Source organism: Carassius carassius, chromosome 23 (assembly GCF_963082965.1).
Source record: "Carassius carassius chromosome 23, fCarCar2.1, whole genome shotgun sequence".
NCBI classification, from domain to species: Eukaryota; Metazoa; Chordata; class Actinopteri; order Cypriniformes; family Cyprinidae; genus Carassius; species Carassius carassius.
Window position 1 is genome coordinate 1348243 of NC_081777.1, and position 21879 is coordinate 1370121.

Consider the following 21879-nt stretch of genomic DNA (forward strand, 5'->3'; position numbering starts at 1 on the left):
GTTTTGGGACGTGACCTAAAGATAACGACGAGTTAATGATATTGAGAAGCGGTTCTTCGGCTACAGGTAACAGCTCTTTTAGTAATTTAGTGGGTACAGGATCTAATAAACATGTTGTTGGTTTAGATACAGTGATAAGTTTATTTAGCTCTTCCTGTCCTATATTTGTAAAGCACTGCAGTTTATCTTTGGGTGCGATGGATGAAACTGAAGTGTTAGACGCTGTAGAATCTACATTCGCTATTGTATTTCTAATGTTATCTATTTTATCAGTGAAGAAATTCATAAAGTCATTACTATTTAACGTTGGTGGAATATTTGAATCAGGTGGCGTCTGGTAATTTGTTAATTTAGCCACTGTGCTAAATAAAAACCTTGGATTGTTTTGGTTATTTTCAATGAGTTTGTGGATATGCTCTGCCCTAGCAGTTTTTAGAGCCTGTCTATACCTGGACATACTGTTTTTCCATGCAATTTTAAAAACTTCCAAGTTAGTTTTTCTCCATTTGCGTTCAAGACTACGAGTTACTTTCTTGAGAGAGTGAGTATTACTGTTATACCATGGCACAGTACGTTTTTCTCTAACCTTTTTCAATTTGATGGGGGCAACAGCTTCTAATGTATTAGAGAAAATAGTGCCCATGTTGTCAGTAATTTCAACTAATTCATGTGTATTTTTGGGTACAAATAGCAGTTGAGATAGATCAGGCAGGTTATTTGCGGACCTGTCTTTGGTGGCTGGAACAATAGTTCTGCCCAGACGGTAACGCTGAGACATATAGTTAATATCAGTTATACGCAGCATGCACGATACAAGGAAATGGTCTGTAATATCATCACATTGGGGTACAATATCTATAGCAGTAAGATCGATTCCATGCGATATAATTAGATCTAGTGTATGATTAAAACGATGAGTGGCCCGGTGACATTTTGCTTGACTCCAAAGGAGTTTATTAGGTCAGTAAACGCAAGTCCTAATGTATCATTTGCATTATCAAAGTGAATATTAAAATCTCCCATGATTAGCGCCTTATCAACTGTAACTAGAAGGTCTGAGAGGAAATCTGCAAATTCTTTTAGGAATTCTGTATACGGCCCTGGTGGTCTATACACAGTAGCCAGAGCAAGAGATACATTAGATTTCTTTTGCATGTCTGACAGTGTAACATTTAGCAGAAGTATTTCAAAAGAGTTAAACCTGTATCCTGTTTTCTGGGTAACATTGAGAATATCACTATATATTGTTGCAACACCTCCTCCACGACCAGTCTGACGGGGCTCATGCTTATAACAGTAGTTTGGTGGAGTAGACTCATTTAGACCAAAATAATCATTTGGTTTTAGCCAGGTTTCAGTCAAGCAGAGTACATCAAAACTATTTTCTGTGATCATTTCATTTACAATAACTGCTTTGGGTGTGAGTGATCTAATATTTATGAGCCCAAACTTTAAAAATTGTTTTTGTTCATTTACTTTACATTTTTCTGGTTTAATTACGATAAGATTTTTTCTAGATCCTACATTATATTTTGACCTCACTATTCGGGGAACAGACACAGTCTTAATAGTTTTTACAGCACAAGTACTTTTATCATTTAAGCGGGTGGAACAAAAGTCATCATAATAGTTATTAGAGAATTGTCTTACTAGTCACATGGAGCGAAGTGTCCTGGAGATGTTGTCAGAGAGCAGCTCCGCTCTGACTCTGCTGGGGTGTAATCCATCAGCGCGAAACAGCCTAGGACGCTCCCAGAAAAGATTCCAGTTATTAACAAATAGCAGTTTCTGTTCTTTACACCATGACAACAACCATTCATTTAAAGCAAAAAGTCTACTGAACCTTTCGTGTCCTCGTCGATACGTGGGCAGTGGTCCAGACACGACGATCGTCGCCGCGGGCGTCATGCTGCGAACCGTCTCGATCAGGCTGCTGAAGTCCCTCTTCAGCGTCTCCGTCTGCCGCAGCGTGTTGTCGTTAACCCCGGCGTGAAGCACGACCGCTCTGGGGCTCTCGTCGACCTTCAGGATCGCGGGTATCTGCGCAGAAACATCGAGAACACAAGCACCAGGCAAACAATGAGTGTGCACTTTACCTTCGGCTAACGTAGCACTTACGTGTCGGACGATGGAGTCTCCGATGATCACAGCGTCGCGTCCTGTCTCGCGGAGGGGAGCGAAGCGGTTCCGGATGGAGATGTCGAAGGCAGGAGGGGGAGAAGTCGTCGCCCGGGACCCGGCTCGCGTCCTCCGCTGTGGATGCACCCAGGGTCCGTGGTGTCCCGGCGTCGCAGTGAAGGACATCTGGGAAGATCGCGTCCTGGGTGCACCGGGCCTGTGCAGAGAAACACACGGAGTAGACGTGGTGGGACTGTTAGCAGATCGCTGTATACTTACCCCGGACTTGTGAGCGTCAGCCCGGGATGATTCCAGCGTGGTTCTCCGCTCTCTCAGCTGGGCCTGCCTCACCTCCAGGTCGCGAATCTGCTTTCCCACGGCCTCGAGCTCGAGCTGCACAGAGTGGAGACATTCATCCGCCATTAAAGCAAGTAACAGTGAGTACAGCAGTGGTAATGTGTGTGAATAGAGTATTAGAAATGTTAGCGCAGTTAGCTGCAACCACGCCGCTGATGCTAATGGGCTAAAAGCTAATAGCGGACCCGGGAGATCAAAATAAAACTAGTGATAGCGAGGCGCTCTGATTGTTTTTGTTGTAGAATACAATAGAGGATATATTCACATGTTATATAAACGGAAACGATGATGTATAAAATTGATTTTTGAGTTAAAAATAGTCAATGAAAAGAATATAGTGACGGAGCTCAAACGCAGTACAGCCGCCAACAACAAACAGGAAGTGACACATACTACGTGTTGTAGTATGTTTTCTATACTACTACTCTTTTCCACCATTGCACTATCGGTGCGTGTGGTGTCCAGAGCTGTTCACGCTGATCAGCCATGCTTCAAGTAGAACTTAAGCAACTATTTCGTGGATCAGGGAAAAAACTGTCTTCATCTCCACATTTTTGGACCAAAATGTATTTACGATGCTTCAACAAATTCTAACTGAGCCTCTGATGTCACATGGACTACTTTGATGATGTTTTTCTTACCTTTCTGGACATGCACAGTAGACCGTACACACAGCTTCAATGGAGGGACTGAGAGCTCTGGGACTAAATCTAAAATATCTTAAACTGTGTTCTGAATATAAACAGAGGTCTTACGGTCTTGGAACAACATGAGGGTGAGTTATTAATAACATAATTATGATTTTTGGGTGGACTATCCCTTTAAGGCGTACAACATTTATACTGACAAGCAATCATGGTAATCAAAAATGCAATTTCTAGTGATAGTCATGTATTTAAATATTTTGTAATTCACATTTGAAATTATGACGTTGCAAAACACACAAAAATTATTATCCATTACAATGATAATCAAGTACATTGCATGTGCTTTCAACACATCAAAATAAGACATTACTACAACCTGCATTTTTAAAAGTGTACTTAAGTGTGTTAAGATATACACTCAAGTGGCCTTTTATTTTGTTAATATTATATCCAAGTTTTACTTATAAGATTTGAAGTACATTACAAGTGCATGTTGATTACAATTAAGATCACTTCTTAACATGAAACTGTACCAGAAATGTCTTTCATTCATATATATTTTAATATTTTAATGTGCACTTATTACTAAATAATGTTAGTCAGTGACATATAAAAGTGTAACCCAAGTGTGTTTTCCAGCACACTGTTTCATGTTGTCAAAACCAAGACAAAACCCAGACTAACAAATGGAGGAGAAGCTGAAAAAGAGCAGTTTGTGGACAGTTATGTAAACATATTAGTCAAGTTGTTTCAACCGCCTTGCTGCTTCCGCCCAGGGAAACACACACACACACACACACACACACACACACACACACACAGATGACTGCTGTGAAATCCCAGTTCAATTTCTTCTCTTTCAGCCGTGTGGACACAAGAGGAGGTGAAGATCAATATGACAAATTCTAGCATCATTATTACAATTCATATCCTCAGCGGCTCCCAGCCTCTTTAATCACAGGGTTGTGCCCTGACTGCCTCGTCTTCTTTTAAAACTCCCTTAAAGGTGCTATCTGTTTTTTTGTCCAGGTGTACAGTTCTTGATTAGCTGACGCTGCGAAAGTGGAGACCTTATCAACATTGAGGGTCCAGAGAACAGATGGGAGGCTGATGTAACGACTGCAGTGCTAGCACTTTCCTGCAAGATATCTGAGAAAAACATACATTTATAACTTCAATAAGTTCAGAGGGATGCTAGCTTAAGATAATTTATTGTTCACAATTAAAAAAAAAAAAAGTGAGTTCTTATTTGTAAAAGTCATGGAAGATGACGTTAATGTAATATATATATATATATATATATATATATATATATATATATATATATGCGTTCAGCACTTAATCAGCACGTCAAGAGAGCGATGATATGTGACAAAATATTGCTCTCATTTAAAAAAACAAAGCAAAACAAAAGTGTCAGGCAGTTTAACTGACAATGGTTTGACACAGTGTCTATTTTTTGTCCACAACTGTGTAAATTTAAGCTTATATTGCAGGCAAATGAGATTCTGCTTTCCACAAATGTAAGACTCTTAAGAGAAACTCAATGCTTATGTGAATGCATGGTGTGATATGGTATGTATAATATGGTTAAACTTTATAGCTACATTTTATTATATAGGTTTTGTAGTCTTGCACATTTTTTATGAAATTTTAGGCATACAGTATGAGGTTTGGGATCCACTAAAATAAGTTTTGCATTCAAATGATGCACATTTGTAACAAAAAAAGCTTTATTTGTGCACCTCTCAGGTTTAATTAAAAAACTGAAAAATTTGCTCAAGGGTTAGACAAATCTATGTCACTTTAATCAGATGTAACATAAACATGCACACTTTTCAGAACATGGTTTGGTAAAAGCAGCTTAATTCGAACCAGAACGAACTGAATGAATCCGTCTAGTCCTCTAGTGAGTTTCCCAAATGGTTTTAGTCATCTAGTTAACCAGTCACTGCATGGCTAGAGAAGAAGCAGCCGACCGCATCTCCTCCATTATCTCTGTTTAGCTTGTAATCTGCTCCACGAACCTCGGCTGGATTAATGAAGCATCGTGAGCCAATAAATTGGCAGTGGCAGCCGAAGAGCGGCGGTCACCGTCAGCCATTCATTGGCTCAGGACAGAGTTATTGCAGCGAGATGCACATGAAATCTGTGTAATATCTGCTGTAATATAGCTGCAGTTACTGTGAGATGCATGATAACTCGCATAATAACCAGATTAGCAATATGTCACTCTAAGCTGTTGGCAAAAGGCTGGGAATTGGGAAGTTTCTCCATTCCTACGGAAATGAGGAGGCTTTAAATAGAAAATCTTGGAACTCAGTTTGTCTTGTGTTAAGGCTGAGGATTGTGTCTCAAAGCAGCCTCATTCATCGACTCAATCTTTCGTCTGCCGCTCGAAGGACTGAAAGGGTCATCTTTCTGCGGGTCTTAAAAGCAGGCTATTCATTTGCCCTTCCACAAGTTAAGGTCTTCAATTCATAAAGTAATGGCATTAATTGTTAATTAAATGTTGCATGTATTATTATTTTTGTCAGCATTTTATGTTTTGTTTTCCAATATGAATATCTAAAACTTCATTTTAATATATTTTTTTCGAAAACCAGACTTTTTCAGGTTTCTGTGGAGTTTAAAGTTCTTTGTCTTAATTAACCCTCCAACAAATCATGACATTAAAAGGTCGTCATTTGGGCCAGAAAAAGTTAAATTCATAAAGGCATAGAATTAAATGTTGGATGCATTGCAAAAAATGAAGATGTAAGATAAAACAAAGGATTCTTGTTTTCAGAGAAACTGAATAACATCGAGTTTATGTTAAAAAATGAACAAATATCTCTTACTGAAAAATGTAATTTTTTTTTTTTGAGGCCAAAAGCGTTTTTTTTTTTTTTTTTTTTTTTTTACACCATAAACTCACTTCATTTTGCCAACTTTTCTCATTTTCTTCATCATTTTGCTTCTCAAGTAGGACTATATATCCTGCTTTAAGAATCTTTAGATATTTGCACCGGAAAACAAGACAAAAATAATTAAATATATATATTTTTTTTTTTTTGCAGTTTTAGCAGAATCTACAGTAAAAGCTATTTTCATATTCTAGTTAAGCTATTTTTTTTTTTAAGTAATTGAACTTGTATTTTCTAACTTTGTGATGCTAATGTAACTTAACATGTTCTGATTACATATTTACAGTACATCGAGAGAACATATTGTTTCCTTAAGCTTTATTTAATTGGTCTGAAAATGGTTTTTAAACACTCTTAAATTCCCCTCTAAAACTTGCAGAGAATCTGTAGCTTCTACAACTCATGAGAGACATAATCAATCACTCCTTTTTCTGACATCCTAATGTGGATTTTTGAGTCAATGCAAAGGTTAAAGCTGCACAGGACATCCTGCATTTCAATTTCAGGATATTTTTGTCCTCAGAACAAAGCTGTGGTGATTTTCGACCTGCAATAATAAAAACAGCTCCATTTTGAGCACCGAAACAAACAGTCAGCTTCAGGATTGGATGCTAGTTGGAGCTCGGCAATTTGGAGAGTAATTGTAATTACCTTGATGTTTGTAGCGAGGATATTTGCCACATGGAAATTGCCACCTTTTATATGCATGTGAGGCTGTTATCGCCAGCGACTCGTTTGCGCTTTAAATAATTCTCATTACCCAGCTGCCAAAGTCGCAGGTTATTTGTACGTGAGAATATATGCTATACAGCTCATGCTAAGAGCTGTCCGAAGATTTCTCTCACTTCCCTTGGACGTTAGATTAGAGTTAATTACATAAAACTGAGTTTGAACTCTTGTCAGCATTTTGTAATCTGGATTAAATGTGTGATCAGGACTGCTGCTGTTGCTCTAATGAATGCGTATCCAGACTTTCTTCCCAAACTTTGCTGAGATACAACAAATATTTGCTAATGGATGCAGAAATGAGTCTATTGTATTTTGTATCTGGAGACTGACTAACACACATTGCTAATTGTACTCTAAATACTGCCGTCATTAATTAAACATAGAGCTGCTTTTGTTTGTTATTTGAAGTTCAATAGATCCGACAGCTAGAACACACTGTTTAATGCTCATACAACAGAGATTCATTGTTGTGTTTAGTTCATGAATGTTAAACAAGTGGCAAGTGGATTATACAGAGAATGCCAGTTAGATATACTGAGTTAGCCACTGATCTTAATATAGCTGCGATTATTAATCTATTTTTGCTTCTATATGAATTATTTAACATAGCTTTTGAGATATTTGAGATGCTTGGGATGCTTGATTAGGTAATTCTATGATTATTTTTGCAAGCAAAGGATATGCTGATTTTCATGAATTTTAGGCTCTGGAAAATGAATGAAACAGCAAAATGCAAACTCAGAATATGATGCAAACCTTCTATGATATATTTTTATCCAGTGTCTTTGTTGCTGACCTTCGATGATCCAGTTTAAGCATACTAATACGATAAACATAACATCTGTTTAATTGATTTGTTATTCCTTCTCCTGTGTCCTATTCTTCATGCAATCCAGAATAGCAGCACAGCTGAAAGGCTTGTTTGAGTTTCTGAATGAACATTTCCTTCAGCCTGAGGATGATTCATTTCACTTTTGGTTTGAAAGGGCTTTTACATTTGCCAAAAATACAACTTTTTATATTAAAACAAACAAACAAGCACTGCCAAGATTTAAAAAATAATACAAAAGTAACATAGCACATTACTTTCCATAAAAGTAACTATATAATGTAATTAGTTACTTCTTTATGGAGCAATGCATTAATGTAATGCATTACCTTCCCCAACACTGCGGATCATACTTGTTTTTTTATCTATTCACTTTTGCTTCTATATTAATTTATGATAACTTTTGCGATATCCACACAATGCAAGTCAGCATGAGTTTTAGGATGCACTCAAAGGGTTTTGGATGTATATGGAGCAGACTTGTACCAAAAGAAATCAGATTTCTGCAGGTTTAATGACTGAACTAGTTTGACTTGGAGAATATGCTAGAGGAATAGACAAATCCATGCTACTTGAATATGCACACTTTTCTTTTACACAGTGATCATAACATACTTGTTTTTATTATGTAACATAAGTTGGCATGAAGATCTGTGTCAGCCAATGAAGTGCATGCTGACGTGGCATGCTGGGACAGATGTTCTCTCTGGGGGACGGAGGAGACGAGGCAAGAGGTGCATGAGCATCGGCTCCTCAATGCGCCGGCTGTAATTGTTGAATGTGTCGTATGAATTCCCCGCTGAGTTTTCTGACTCTGTTGGGTTTTTTCCTCTCTCTCTGCCATCACTGTGGGAATCGAGCCAAGCCGGCTCACTGCAGACAGACAAAATAAAAAAAAAGCACAAAAGAGAAAGAAAACCAGCCACCGAGTCCCTGTCATTCTGGATGAGATCAGAATCGATGTTTTGTGGTATAGATCATTAGCTATTTAGACAAGTGTGTCGGGACATTCTTCTCGATTTTGAGTCGAAGGTTGAAGTGTTTTGGCTCCTAATGTGACCGCAGTTATCTCGTGCTTGCATTTCATTTTCACACCTCGTCCTAAAAGCATTTTATGGCTGGCTCGCAGGTTTCCAGAAGTTAAGATAAGGTAAAAATGAAAAATTAGCCTGGGGATGAAGCAGAGGGATGTAATGATCAAGTAACATTGTTTTCTTTCTGTTTGCTTCAGTGTGAATATGTGATCATTTCTCCCCCTCAGGAATCAGCCAAAAACAAAATAGAAAATCAAATCAATCAGGCAGTTTTGCCTTTTTTTTTCACAACATCAAAAGCAAAACATGATTTGGTTCAAGGGAAAATAAGACAAAGCCAAAGTTTATCTTCTGTTTATCTTCGTTTGTGTGTTTTATTTATGCTGCCCATTTGAATCTTTCTTTCTTTCTTTCTTTACCATCACGTAACCATTGGTGTCTGAACAGTTGAAATCTCACAGCAGAAAATCTTCCTCTAAATTAGATTACAGATCATGGCTTGTGAGAGACAGCAGTATCATCAAATTATGCTCCAGTCTGCAAGATCCACCGACAGTTTAAAATTGGATATATCGCTCAAAAGAGAGCAGCCACCTTTAATGAAAATGATACACAAATCCAATTAAATAAGCATAAATTCATATAAACACGGGGTCTTTTTATAGGCATTAGAGTGTTAACCAGAAATGTTTCTTGAGCAGCAAATCAGCATATTAAAATGATTTCTGAAGATCATGTGACACTAAAGACAAGTATTTAACTGTTTTTTTTATTTTTATTATTATTATTTTTTTACTGTATTTTTGAAAAAAAAAAATGCATCCTTGGTGAGCAGAAGAAACTTATTTTAAAAACTTGTAAAAAAATAAATAAAAAGGAAAATAAATGAAAGGAAACAAAAATCTACTTAAAATTGACCCATACTTTTGAATGGTAGTGTATCTAAATGCTATTTTATATAATAGGAATGTATGGTCCAATAAATACTTTTTTTAACCATGGTTTTCAGTTTGATTCGGTTCTGATGGCTTTTCACATTATTGTTTTTTGCAATTAAAACTGTGATTTTTTTTTAACAAATTAACAATGCAAAACTTCTGTACACTGGAGAGAAAATTATTTATTTTGAGAGAAGTGTTGTTTTTCCCATTTATTTAATTTTATTTATTTTTTGACAATTGTAGTGCTTTAAATGAACACATTTAATGTGTCTTTCATTCATACTGGAAGCCAGAGGGCGCCCTCGTGCAGAAACTCTGCATATGCATCATATAAGCTGATGGTGAATCAGGAAATCCCTAATATGGATAAAGGCTTCCAGCGCTCACTGTGACTGAATAAAATGATTAACATTTTTTTTTATGTGTTCCTAAAATCATCTTAGATATTTTCTAATTATGTATATTTGTAATCCATTGCTTATCAACATAGCCTTTATCACAGTACAGCATATATTTCTGCCTCATTCCGTGATAATCCACATCAGATTACAAAAGGAAGTTAGCCAGACCAGCCTCCAGCACAATTCAGACACCCACGGACACTCCTCGTAAGTAAAAAAAAAATAAAATAAAATAAAAAGAGTGTGCGCACTGAGAACGAGCATGAGACTGGCTGCAGTTCCTCTAACGGCCACTGGTGTCAGTAACGGTTAGAAATTTCAGAACCTACACAATGCTCCTTTAATACTATGCAAAAAAAATAAATAAAAAAAACATGATATTTTTCCGTAATATTGACACTAGTAAAGACTTCAAGCAGTGTCAGCCAAGCAGTGTAACTTTCTCTCCGTTCCAGAGTGATTAGTCATATGCCATTTACAGCTGATTAAAAAATGATAATAATAATAGCAGCAGAATCGAACAAGTCGAACAAATCGAATCCCAAGAAACAAGTTGATGGACTTCAGATCACACATTTCAGATAGTCCTGCTCCAGCCAAGCTGCTGCATTTCACAGACGCTTCGGTCATTACAGACCTATTAACCAAACTACGCTCTAATGAAATATGAGTGTATTTCTTGCAAGTGGAGCACTAAAGACAGTTAAACGATCAAGAAAAACGTGGCTTTCCACACCATGCTCTGAACACGTCAGTGTTTGGTTCTCCCTGAGGTAATTCAGTACGGCAAACAGAATGACAGAGTTACACTGGGTTTACACACTCGTTCAGCTCTCCTTCTCTTGCTATTTTTACTCTGCTAATAAGAATTCATGGCAGGGAGGCACTTTCTCCTGAAACAATGTGTGCAGAATGGCCAGGCTGTGAGAATAACAGCCGGAAAGATAAACAAAGTGATTAATTGCTGTGAGACCCTGCCTGAATGTGAGCAAAACCCTCATGTATCATAGGGCATTCCAATTCATATTCAGGAAAAAAGCAGCAGTTTCTTTGCGCAAGAGCTTGGTCACTATCACGGTCACACGGTTCACACACACAATAAGCTCTGTCTATCTCGTGCGCTCAGGGATATGAATCCATGAAGAGTGTCGAACGAGACCCATCGTTTTTCTCAACCAGGAGCTCATGTTCTCCGGAGAGCACTTGGAAAGATTTCTGTTTCGATTTGTCGAACGCGTCTTCGTTACGTGTTAACCCGTAATTTCTCATTCGAAATTGAGAATCCATTTGCTCATGGGTTGATATCACACACTTGTTGAGTTTGAATTTTGTCGATTCTTATTCAGATTCTGCTTATCGATTCCAGTTTTGATCCAGTGAAAAATTCTACTTCCCTTATCCCACCCAATAATAAAACTTAACTACCTTACTAACTATTAATAAGCAGCAAATTAGAAGTTTATTGAGGGCAAAAGTCATAATTGGACTCCAGGAATGGGCAGGGTCCCAAATCTCTGTCTTGTCCACCCAATTAGAACTACAGGTAAAGATTGCATTAATCTTTTTATGCAGTGATTAAGAGCAGTCTGAAGCAGACTGTATTTTGAGATGTTTAATAAGAGCTGAAGACCTCCCCAACAATTATAAAATAACACCAGAAATTGCATCATTCTTCTTTTATTAGCTGAAATCGAAGGCACTACATTCACTAACTTATTCACTAACGTGCATTTACTGCACGGAAGGGCGCAAGAACAAAGTAAAAGCATTTAAAATGCATTTAAAATGAATTTGACTTGCTGTTAATGCTGTTAAACTGAATGTAAGAAACAAACTGCCTGCTAAAATGACCACAATGTTAGAAACAACAACACTGAAATAAGAGCTTGTGCGATTCAAGAATGTGTTCATTGCTATATAGCAACGGTAGACTCAGGAAGCGTTTTCTTTCAGAATTTTCAGAGGATAAAAGATACATTTCCATCTTTACATAGAATATGATTTCTAAAAGGACAAAGATGATGAATAATTATATTAGAAGCTGAATGCTTAAGCAGGCCTTTCTGGATGTTGTGATAAATAGATGCATAAATAAATAACAAACACCTTTAAAATCACCAGAAGGATGCTCGTCACAAGCCATTATTTGCTGTGTAATTAGCACTGAATTTTAATTGCTCAATTAGGCAGACATTACTGCCTGTGGCATTGAAATTGAACTAATCCAGCGGATAAATTAAAGTTTGCTTTGGTTTTAATACAGTGCAATGTTTGACACTATATTTTCAACATACTGTTTTTATTTAGTGACTGCTGGGAAAAGAAGAGGCATCAGCATAATAACTTTTAAGGATCCAAATCAAGCAATAGTGGCATATCAGTCTGTGATATTACAGGCTAGATCAGGTTAATTTAGTAAAACTTACATTTGAACTTAAATAGATTTTAATGAAATTAACTTGAGCTTTCATTTTTAATTAATTTATATTTCATAATGTTCTATTTAACTACTAATATTGTCATTATTTATTATCACATTATAATTTCAACTAAAAAAATAAAAACATGCAGAAGCACATCCAGATGATGTGATTATTCCTATTCTAATGACTTAATCCAAAGCAGGATTTTAATACGAGGCACTGAGGCTGCTCCTCATAAATAACCAAGCAGAGGCAGTGCACACAATAAAACATTATAATAACAAAAAAGGCCCTCTAAACAGAGACGGTGCACATGCATTATGGAAATTTGCTAACGAGCTCGCTCTCCGAAGATTTGGGCGAATGATGAGCGACACATCTTGATCACCTGTGTGTGCTGGATCTGATTCCCGTCTGATCCACATCTAGGTCAGCGCAGATGTGCCAGAAAACAAAATGATGGGAAAAATCATGTCATCGAGGACAAAGCTGAGAGCAGATGGAGAGCAGTTGCCATGGTGATGTGATAGCCACACCTGTGTGTGTGTGTGTGTGTTTGTGTGAGCAGAGAGAGATGGCCGAGCGAGATCCGCAGGATGTTGAGCTTGTACTGAATGCTTTCACTAGGCCTCATTTAATGCGTTATTCGAGTCCCTCATCTTTCCTAGGATCAAAACATGCTGTGTTGCTTTCAGAGACAAATCTTAATGCTTCATTATCACAATTTGGAACAGCGAAGATGTGCGTGTGTATGAATAATTCATGCATGTGAATTATAGAGAGCCACGAATGAAATATTCTGTTTTCTGGAAGTCACCTGAAAGAGCTGTAGTTTTGAATGAGTTTGGCTCATTGATTAGAGATGATGTGTATTAGTTACATGACAGCAGATCTATACTGACCAACCATCAGTCTAGTCTGTCCGCTGACCAGATGATGCTAATCGCACACTAAATCATTTGGGAAGCACCTGCAAACAAAGCGGTGCTTTTGATGAGGAACGAATCGCTGGATTTGCTACTTTTTCCAGTTTGTGGTGTCAAATCTTTGAAAAACATTCAGTTTTGTTAGTCACCTAGGCCCAAGCCACCCATATATCATACACATACAGTATGTATGTATATATATATATATATATATATATATATGGTTAAAAATGATCCAAAATCAGTGGATTGTACATAACCAGCCAGTGTTCAAAACTATCTCCTTTTCACAACTGTAATTATATAATAATGTTTTCTAATTTGAGTTGTATAGGTTTTCATGGGAAAAACAATCAATGCACAACCCACACAAGGAAGATAATTCCGCAAATAACTGCAATTGCAGGTTTCAAACAGAGATGGCGACAAAGATGCAAAACTTACATTTTGCAGCTTTAATGATAGTTTCGTGACTGTCTGAATGAATAGTTTGTCTGTTTTTGGTGGTATGTTGCAGTATATTGCACATTAACCCACTCATAAATGTCACATAAAAACAACAGAGATAGCGGTAGCTGACTTTCCCTCAGTGTGTACATTGAAGTCAGATGCTGCTTGTATGTTTGCCCCTAAAATCAGTACTCTTTTAAGAAATACTGAGTGTAAATGAAAGACCCGGTCGATGATGAGTGCTTTACTGTTTAATTTCACAATGTTTTCCCAAGCTAAACAAGAATGAAATGTAATTTGAATGAAAATGCAATATATAAAGGTCAATTAAACAGTGTCATGTGAACTACTGTTGACTAAAAAAACGATGAGAAAAGCTACTGAATTGCAACTGAATTGCAGATTGGAAAGGTTAGTGATAGAAAACGATAAAAAAAATAGCTGTCTTGTGAAAAATAGGATGAGGAAATGTTAATGTTATCACTGTGCATAGGAGTGGTGATGATAGTACACTTAAAAAAATATGTTTCATTCATCCAATTAAAAAAAAATGTAGGGGAATGATTCACATCTATATATTTTTAACTTGAGCCAAAGAAAAATAAATAACTTGCTCTAAAAATAACTTATTTATTTTTCATTGGCTCATGTTAAAAAATATAGATGTGAATCATTTCCACACATTTTATTTTATTTTTTTAATTGGATGAATGAAACATTTTTTCAGTGTACTATCATCACCACTCTTATGCACAGTGAGGACATTAACATTTCCACATCCTATTTTTCACAAGACATTTTCTATCGCTAACCTTTCCAATCTGCACATGAAATACCTCAGCAGTTGTTTTCAGTTTATTAAAAATAATTATGTGCTATTGTTCTGAATTGTCCCCGATCTTCATGCACAAACAAATAGGGAAGATAATAACATAAGATAGTTGCACTTAATTACTGGATAAACAGAAATATAACTGCAAAAGCTCATTAAATCAAGTGTCTAATTACTTCAGTGACTTCCTTCAGTTCATGCTGTATTTATTTATTCATTAATTCTCTTTTAAGGGAGGTGTGTGTGTGTGTGTGTGTGACAACCCACCAGCAGAGTAAAAATCATGCGTGTGATCTCGTAACTACGCTGTTGTGATTGCAATCTTTAATGACTTCTGAATTCAAACCTCTTTCCAGTCATCTAACATTTAGATCAATGCTGTTTTTTCTTTAAAGTGAAGGAGAACTGTGGCTTTACAATGAGAGACTGCGAGTGTGGAATATTTATCATTTCATGGCACAGCAGGATGATTTTCTAAGTATCCAAACCTTTAATGCTTTCTTCCAAGGACGACGATAACATAAATTATGTATGAGTTGCAACAACTGTTTGGCCGTTTGGACTGAAGATCTAGATTGATGCAGGAGCAAGCTCTGGAGGAAAGTTTACACTTTAAATGCTTTATCAGAGTAAACAGTGTTGTTTTGGTCGGTGCATTAACAGAAAAAAATAGCATTTTTCCTTTTGTGAATGTCTTACTTGTTAGTGACTTTTGTTTTATTCATTTCATGTGTGGATTAAAGTTTTAATTAAACCCTCTATGCATGACTAAATACAATATATGATTTAGATGAATGAGTCGTAGCATCATCAAGATCTGCACAGATTGATTTGTTGACTTTTAAGCTCCTGGTGCTTCTCTCATTGCAGCTTTTATTTTAAATAGTAGTTCAGACAGGACCACTTTGGCAAGTTTACTTGAGTTTATTGAACACTTTTCTTTGGTGGTATGGTTCCTTATGGGGTTTCTTGCTCCCAAATTAATTGAACATACAAGAGCTTTAACATTAACCCCCCGGAACCATCAGCTTGGAAATACATGACAATTAAGACACTTAATAATGTCTTTAAAAGCAAACAGTGGTAATCATGTAGATGTGGCAGTGGGATGTCTATCCTGTAGCTTGGGATGAGTGTCTCTCCGCAGTGAGGTGCATGCAGACTGGGACTTTAGTGATCTGAAACAAAGAGACAGCAACCTGAAGGTGCACGGTAAAGTGCTCATGCTTATAATGGGGAGGGAGGGAGGGATACGAGCCATTTGAGCATACTTACTGAGCAGTAGTGCCAAGTATATATATATATATATATATATATATATATATATATATATGCCCCGTGTCTAACTGGAGAATGGTAGTGATTGGAGCTATTTGACAGCTGACCACATCAGCTGGTCACAGCCTTGCTTCCGTGGCCTGACTGAACTAACACTGCGCTCGATTTTTACCGAAGTAAAAAAGTGAGACTTTGTAGTAAAAAACAAACAAAACAAAAAAAACACTGTGAGATTTTTATTTATTGTAATTTCAAATTTAAAGCAAGTGCGACTTTGTTTTTTTAATCTGCGACTTTGCCTTAAATTGTGACTTTATGGTATTTCTTATTTTAAACATGAACATTACTTTTTAAACTTTACATTTTCTTGTTTTCCTGGGGTGAATTGATTTTGAGTTTCCTACAAAATAAAAGTTAATTTTTAAGGAAAAATAGTTGATCCCAGTCCATGCCTGGGCTGGAAACATGGGAAATTAATCATGGATTTTTTTTTTTTTTTTTGAGAAAATACGAATGTGTTTTAAAGGCTGAAAAAATTGAAGTCTTCATTAATTGTAAATTACACCTTCATTTGACCACAGGCAAAAGCGACGGCTCTTTGACACTATATAAACTCATTTCAGAGCGTGGTGTTTCTGTCATCTGACTCTCTTCTCTCAGATGATCTGGGCCTCTGCGGCTCACAGCAAGCAGCCAGAGACTCAGTGTTTAGAGACGAGTCTTCAGAGTCTTTGGCCTTATATTGATGCACCTTTTGTCTTGTCATATGCAAATATTAGGGGTTAAGAGAGAAGCTGGTTTGAAGTGCAAATTGTAATTTAAGACTCTGGCACGACTCTTCTTCATCCGCTCCATTCCATTAATTACCTCTCCCAAGGAGGAGAGAAACTTCATTAAAGCACAGATAGGAAGAGAGCGTTAAGGAAAGACAGGACTGCTCAAGGACATGCTAGAACAGAAATTAAACTCCAATAAAGCATCGCACGCAAACAGCTTTCTGCAGATCACAGCGGTCATGTGACCAGGATGTGCTTTCCTTGCATTAAGTCGAGTAGAGGTTTTTACACGTGTCCAGCCTTCAGATGAATACAGAGTGATTGTGTAGTACTGAAACCTGCAAGAAGATTGCAGTGAAACACACAGTAAAGTAGATTTTAATAAAAGTGTAGATTATTTTTGTGTGTGTTAATAAAATTATATATATATATATATATATATATATATATATATATATATATATATATATTAAAATACACTGACAAATTGTAAACATTTTGAAGTTGTTTGAATTTTAAATATCGAAAGAAAACGAATGTTACATAAAAGCTTAAAATAAATGAAAATATTTCAGATTCTCCAAGTCAAATCCAGGGTTACTGTTTGTTAACTAAAACTAAAGCCATAACAAAATTAATTAATTGAAATTAACATACTAATTTAAATAAAAAACTGAATAATCTATTCTATTCTATTATATTCTATTATATTCTATTCTATTTCAAGACTAAATTTATTTTTTGTCTGTGTGGTTTAAATAGTTAATAAACTACAATATATTTATATGTATGTGTATACACACACACACACACACACACACACACACACACATACTCACATATAATATATATATATTAGCCCTTCTACGAGGTCAAATTTCAGCACTTGACAAACGGATAGCGACTCCTAAGTAGCACTTAAAGCACGGCTATGCACGACTGTGTTATGTGCATTTTTGGGAAACGCATGTGAAACAATAACAAAGGCTTGGAAAATTACTCATAGAAAACGCTCTTAAGCGCTAAGATCAATCGTTATCGGGAAACCCGGCTCTGGTTTGTTAAGAGCAATACTTTTAATATAGACAAATTATTAGGCTGGGCTACTGTAAATTTTTTATGGCTGCCATATTCGGCAGTGTTTTCCAAGCAAATTAAGTGCATGATTTTATCATGTGTAAAATTACTAATTAAACATGGAGGATGAAAGCAGCTCTTTTTTTTTTTTTTTACACCAACAATATACTATATGCATACTGCTTACAGATTTTTTTCAAGCTTGATGTGCTGTTGTGGAAGGCCAGTTTCAAATCGCATATCTAGCACACTGCCTCTGACTTAATTTAAAGTTCTCCCACACAGCTGAGATCTTCTGCATTTTTGTCTTCTCTTCCAGATGACCTAAATCATGACGTTCATGATGTTCACTCATGGGCTATTCATAAGCCGATTTTCCACTATTGCGCCAAATGGTTCTCTTTGCTTAACTGTTCCATTCCGTGCCGATCAGGGCCAGTCAGCACAGATACGGATTCACATTCCACTGTGGTGCTTACTGTATAACGGAGCTCTTTGGAATGCAATATGTACTCACCTAAAGGATTATAAGGAACACCATACTAATACTGTGTTTGACCCCCTTTCACCTTCAGAACTGCCTTAATTCTATGTGGCACTGATTCAACAAGGTGCTGAAAGCATTCTTTAGAAATGTTGGCCCATATTGATAGGATAGCATCTTGCAGTTGATGGGGATTTTTGTGGGATGCACATCCAGGGCACAAAGCTCCCGTTCCACCACATCCCAAAGATGCTCTATTGGGTTGAGATCTGGTGACTGTGGGGGCCATTTTAGTACAGTGAACTCATTGTCATGTTCAAGAAACCAAGTTGAAATGATTCGAGCTTTGTGACATGGTGCATTATCCTACTGGAAGTAGCCATCAGAGGATGGGTACATGGTGGTCATAAAGGGATGGACATGGTCAGAAACAATGCTCAGGTAGGCCGTGGCATTTAAACGATGCCCAATTGGCACTAAGGGCCTAAAGTGTGCCAAGACAACATCCACCACACCATTACACCACCACCAGCAGCCTGCACAGTGGTTACAAGGCATGATGGATCCATGTTATCATTCTGTTTACGCCAAATTCTGACTCCATCATCTGAATATCTCAACAGAAATCCAGACTCATCAGACCAGGCAACATTTTTCCAGTCTTCAACTGTCCAATTTTGGTGAGCTCGTGCAAATTGTAGCTTCTTTTTCCTATTTGTAGTGGAGATGAGTGGTACCCGGTGGGGTCTTCTGCTGTTGTAGCCCATCCGCCTCAAGGTTGTGTGTGTTGTGGCTTCACAAATGCTTTGCTGCAGACCTCGGTTGTAACGAGTGGTTATTTCAGTCAAAGTTGCTCTTCTATCAGCTTGAATCAGGCAGCCCATTCTCCTCTGACCTCTAGCATCAACAAGGCATTTTCACCCACAGGACTGCCCCATACTGGATGTTTTTCCCTTTTCACACCATTCTCTGTAAACCCTAGAAATGGTTGTGTGTGAAAATCCCAGTAACTGAGCAGATTGTGAAATACTCAGACCAGCTCGTCTGGCACCAATAAACATGCCACGCTCACAATTGCTTAAATCACCTTTCTTTCCCATTCTGACATTCAGTTTGGAGTTCAGGAGATTGTCTTGACCAGGATCACACTCCTAAATGCATTGAAGCAACTGCCATGTGATTGGGTGATTAGATAATTGCATTAATGAGAAATTGAACAGGTGTTCCTAATAATCCTTTAGGTGAGTGTAAATGCATCAGTCGTTGGCTTGGTTGTGTTATATCAACAGAGATATGGACGATGATCAGATATTTCTGTTTCTGGGACTCCTTTTTTAATGATATTTACTTTGTTCAACAAAAGAAAAAAAAGACACAACTCGACATGAAAAATAAAATAAACAGCGACGAGGCAACGACGGGTATAATATCAATAAGTTCAAAAATATTTCCTCCACAGACCAAACTGTCTCAGACATTTTTTTTCTTTTTTATATTGAACGTAGTTTACATTAGCTGTTTTACATGGCTGTTTGATCAAATAGTGCACTTCCGCTTAGCCAGCTATGGAGAAACTGGTAGCCAGGCAACAGAGTGGCGACATCATGCACACACACTCTAACAGCACAGCCGAGAATTCTGGGCCAAGAACGATTTGTAATTGTGCCGCATCATACCAGGCTCACGTGGAAATACAACTGTAACCATACCTGACCGTCCTTAGAACCATTTGGCCAAATAGTAAAAAAACACCTATATTCAAGCGCGAATGAAGAATATTTTGCGGGGGATGACAATTTTACTAAAAGTAACTACAATTAAAGGAAGACAGAAAATAAATAAACAAACAAAATAAATAAATAAAAACATCTAATTCTAAAGGTAACGCTTTACAATATGGTCCAATGAATTAGGGTTAGGGTCAGGGTAAACCTAAGGCAGCGATTTGGCAAGGCAGCGATTTGATTCGATTACGATTCATAGGTTTTCGATTCGATTCAAGAACGATTTTTGCAAATTTAGAACGATTCAGTTCGATTTGATTCACAATTAAATTCGATTCGATTCGATTATAACGATTCGATTCTGCATTCTTTTAGTGCATTCACGGGATTATTTAAATGCTTCTATTAAATTCTTTAAAGTCCCCGTGAAACGGAAGTTGCAAACGACTTTTCTCCAGTGTTGTGACGTATTTCCGAGAGAAACGGAATAATAAATGAGGAAAATAGTGGGCGTGGCTTATTTTCCAACTAGCACCTGATTGGATCTAGATAAGTAGGTGTTTAATTCAAAAAATGGAGGCAGATCTAAACGCAAGTTTACAATCGGTTGTTGAGGATTACTCACCACCTGAATCATCGCAATTTAGTTTGCAGCAGGAGGAGGAGGAAGATGAAGAACAGGAACAATGCACCTCCTCGCCATCTCTCCTTTCACGCGCTGTCAATGCTCGCAAACACACAGGCAGCCTGTCTACTGTCAGTTGGAGGGGCGTGGTTACGGATTAAGCAGACACCAAATTCCTCAAGCCTACGTCATCAGTGAAGGTCCTCCAATGCAGAGGGGAGGAGCATTTTCAGATTTTGATTAAAGATTATGAAGCCAAAATTTTTTTTGTGTGGATTGACTCGCATGGATGAATTGTTCAGCACAAAACCATCTATTTAGGCGAACAAAGTATATATAGTCAATTTTGATTTCATGTGGACTTTAAATGCTTAGTCAGGGGGCAAATTACAGTAGCATTTATGGTTAGAGAACCATAGGTTAGAAAAAAAAAAAAAACTTTTGTCCATTGTTAAATGCTAGTTTAATGATGCGACATGGCATATGTAAAAATGTATGTAAGCCAAGTTTTTAAAAAAGAGCTTAAATAGTATTATGTATAAGCTAACATTTTGTCACACCAGGGGCGTAGCCATAATTTCAGAAGTGACAGAAATGTCAAATACAATCATTTTATGTATGTAGCCTATATAATAATAATAATAATAATAATAATTATTATTATTATTATTTTTTTTTTACAAGGAATTATCTTCTTTTTTAATTACTTTTAATTAGCTGTTATAAATCAAATACACTGCTGGACAATAATCAATCATTTGTAATCTATATTGTTTTCCTAATGGCAATATTATGATTGTTTTATATACTAGGCTACATTTAATTAGCAATTATTTAAATTTTCTGCACAGATTAAGGTAGAAAATATACTTTATAGTTTCTGTACTGTAATAAATGTCAATTAGCACTGGATCATTCATAAATTGTTTGTGGGTTTCATCAGTTCATTCTGCTTTTATTCATTTTAGCTGCAGATATAGCCTGGCACGTCTATGAGAGCGAGATCGCTTCTCGTTCAGTGTGAAAACGTCTTCATCTCTATTTAACTTTTCCTCTCCATCAGCGAATGATTCTGAGAGAAAACGCGCCAGATGTCTGTTTGCTGATGAAACAAACGCTACTTTCATGCATCTGATTATCAGATAAATCTCGCGCTCTTATTTCAAGGTCGTTGTTAATGCTGTGGTTAATTTTAAAAGTTTCCTTCGTATATTCGGTTCATCCGCATTGATTAAAAACATTTATCATTTCTGCTCCCTCCATGCAATAAATACATCTGTCGACGGCTCCGGTAACTCCGTTGGTAAGATGCAGAGAGCCAT